A 2,853-nucleotide genomic window follows, 5' to 3' on the forward strand; every position below is an offset into this window, starting at 1 on the left:
GGGGGAAAAAAAAAAAAAGAAACAACTGGTTTTGAAAAAAAAAAAAAAAAAAAAAAAAAAAAAAAAAAAAAAAAAAAGAAAGAAAGAAAGAAAAAAGTTCTTCAAAGTTTCAGAACTAGGGGCGGCTGGAAAGAGAGAAGGAGGGGGGGGACGAAAGAAAAAAAAACTCAACTTCTCCTATGCGCATGCGTGGTGAGGCCGGCCTATGACAAACTCTGCAGGATTTTAAAGCCGTACTACGGGCTGGGGTGCCAGGAGGCGGGGTACACCCCCCTTGTCTCCCCGTCTCTAGGTTCCCCATCCCCCGCGGCATCTGCTGAAAGAGAGAGGTCCACTCTGCAGCCGCTGCCTGCCTGCCGCCTGGTTGTCTGCGCTCCTTCCAGAGCCACCGACCGGCGGGAGGCTGAACCCCAACTTCCCCGGCTGGGACCCCTTGGCTCGCTCGCGTATCCCAGACTGCTCCCACTGGGACTCCACGGAGACTGCTGCCTTGACATGGAACCTCATGGGGGACCTCCTTATTCTTACCTCTGGGAGAGGATACTTAAGCCCTGGGGCTGACGGATAGGGTTAGGCGCCCACCTCCTGCAACGTCGCCAGAGTAGTAGGGACTTGGGTACTGGGATGCATGATTGCTCATATGGCTCTGGCCCAGAGCATCCAGGCGCGATGCGTGGGCCCTGCCACGGAGATCTTGGCCGGTGCCCTCAGGTGAGGCGATTGCGGAGTTTGGCAAAACCGGGTTCCGGGCACCGGAATTTCTAGACGCTTCTAGGTGCCCGTGGTTTTGGGGACTCCGGAGGGGCAGGGTTGGTGGATTTGTGTCCGCTACCTCCAGTACGACGCGGGCCCCACCCCACAAACAGTGCCTCACACTGGAGCGTAAGTTACTTTCTGCCGTCCGCATCCTCCAGCTGTCAAAGGTGAAGACACACACACACACGATTCTATTTTCTCCGCTCATTGGCATGCACTTGACCTTAAGGCGAAAAATCCGTGGCCTAGGTGTTTTGGGGTGGTGGCTGTTTTGTTTTGTTCTTCCAGTCCCTCCCCACCTCCACCCCCATACCCCAGGGCTCGCCGGCCCAGGCTCCAGCGATGCCGTTCCACCCTCCATAGCCCCTTCCCATTCCTTAACTGTCCTAGCCGACTGAACCCCTCCCCAGCCCTGGCCTCCTTCCTGGCGCGCAAAGATGGCAATGTGAACTTCCCACCAAGTGCCAGAGACAGATGCTCCTACTTAGCACCCTCCCGCCCCCCACTTGCTTTCTTTCCCCCAAGGCGTGTGCGGCCTTAAGGAGGGGGAATCCAAGGTTCTCAAAGCTCCCCTTGGGACACCTCCCTTTACCTCCTGAGTCTCCATTCCTCTAACCTCCTCTGTAAGCCTTGACCACTTCCCGACCCGTGGGCATTTTACAGTCTTCGAATCTAACCTGAGATCTGCCCACAGGAGGAAGGTGTCTGAAAAAGAGGGTCTCCGCCCGGCATATCGCCCCCGGGCTGCGTCCCTCCGCCCTTCCCCCTCTCCCCTGCTGTTCTGCCCGGTAGCCGCAGACTGAGATTCCCTGGCTGCGGGAGAGCACGTGCCTCCTGGGCAGACAACCCAGCCCCTCCCCGCAAGCATGGATCTCCGGGACCCACCTTAGGTGCAGCAGCTCTGAGAAGTGGCAGGATATGAGCTGACTATGAAAGGGGCTGCCAAATGGCGCTCGTGAAGAATGGAGAAACTAGCATCCCAGTGTCCCAGAGTCCAAGGCAGTTGGTGTAGAGGATCCTATTCCATGAAGAACAGGGCCGTTAACCTGGGAATTTCCTTCACACACACAGCCAGTGTAGAAACATTGGCTACCCAACCACAAACCTTTTTTTTTTTAATGGCTATTTTCTGAGTTATCTGGATAATCACCTGCTTCTCTCCAATTGCCTTTGCTTGTATAGACACAGCCCAAACAGTGCTATTTCCTGTTCTGCAGTCTTTCCTCTAGTGGAAGTCGGTATTGGTTAGTGGTTAAGAGTGCCGGCTGTGGAATCTGGAGTTTCAGTCCCTGCCCTGCCCCTTCCCAGCTGTCACACCTTGTCTAGCCTCTCAGCCAGCACTTCAGAACCCTCTTACACACAACAGCAACAACAGCAGCAAGCAGAAATTTCATGATCTACCTTGTAGAAATGCATTGAGAATGAAATGAGATGAGCTTGAAAATCAGGGGAGTGGTGAGAATGAAACATGATGTCTAGGAATGCTCCTAGCATGGGTCAGGCACTTACCTGGCACTCAATGCCTGCTCTTCTAGAAAAAAAGCAGCTCTGAAAACAGAGGTTTTCAAACTCCTGTGGTGGCAAAACCGGACCTCACATGACAAGACATAGTCTTGATTTATTCCACTTGCTAGGAATACTCTTCACTGAATAAATATGAATGCATTTGATTACTGGGTATTTCCCCAGACCTCACCGGGCTGCTTGCAAATTAATATCAATGTGCAATTTTATTTTCCCAAAGTTTCCAACAAAACCATCTAGTCCCAAGGACTTCAGAAAGAGTTGTGAGTTTTGTCTGCTAATATTAATAATGAGTGTGCTGAGATTGTACCCCAGAAGCAATAAGCTTCATGTCAACAGGACCTCATCTGTGTTTTTCATGGCTGGAACCCCAGTCCTCAGAACAGTGCCTGACACTTAGTAGGTGCTTTGTAGTAACAACCAAATGAATGGGCGAATGGATGAAAGCATTATTTCAGAGGACAGTGTTAAGGAGAATCAACTTGAAATCCGTTTTGACCCTTCAATAGTGGGTAGCTGGGGACTGCCTTAGAAAGCCAGGCTCAGTTGTAAGCACCAGTCCCATTATGGTAT

At 51.9% G+C, this 2,853-nt stretch overlaps 1 protein-coding gene across 1 annotated transcript in view; it reads right to left on the reverse strand.

Moving 5' to 3' along the window:
• Positions 1-1,766, reverse strand: part of WNT5A (Wnt family member 5A) — a 28,788-nt gene extending 27,022 nt beyond the window's left edge. The window contains exon 1 of the mRNA XM_017894209.1: positions 1,642-1,766. The gene's annotated coding sequence lies outside the window, so the exon portion shown is untranslated. The remainder of the gene's footprint in view (positions 1-1,641) is intronic.
• Between the last annotated feature and the right edge of the window lie 1,087 nt (positions 1,767-2,853).

This window comes from Rhinopithecus bieti, unplaced genomic scaffold (genome assembly GCF_001698545.2).
Source record: "Rhinopithecus bieti isolate Rb0 unplaced genomic scaffold, ASM169854v2 scaffold_21649, whole genome shotgun sequence".
Classification (NCBI taxonomy): Eukaryota; Metazoa; Chordata; class Mammalia; order Primates; family Cercopithecidae; genus Rhinopithecus; species Rhinopithecus bieti.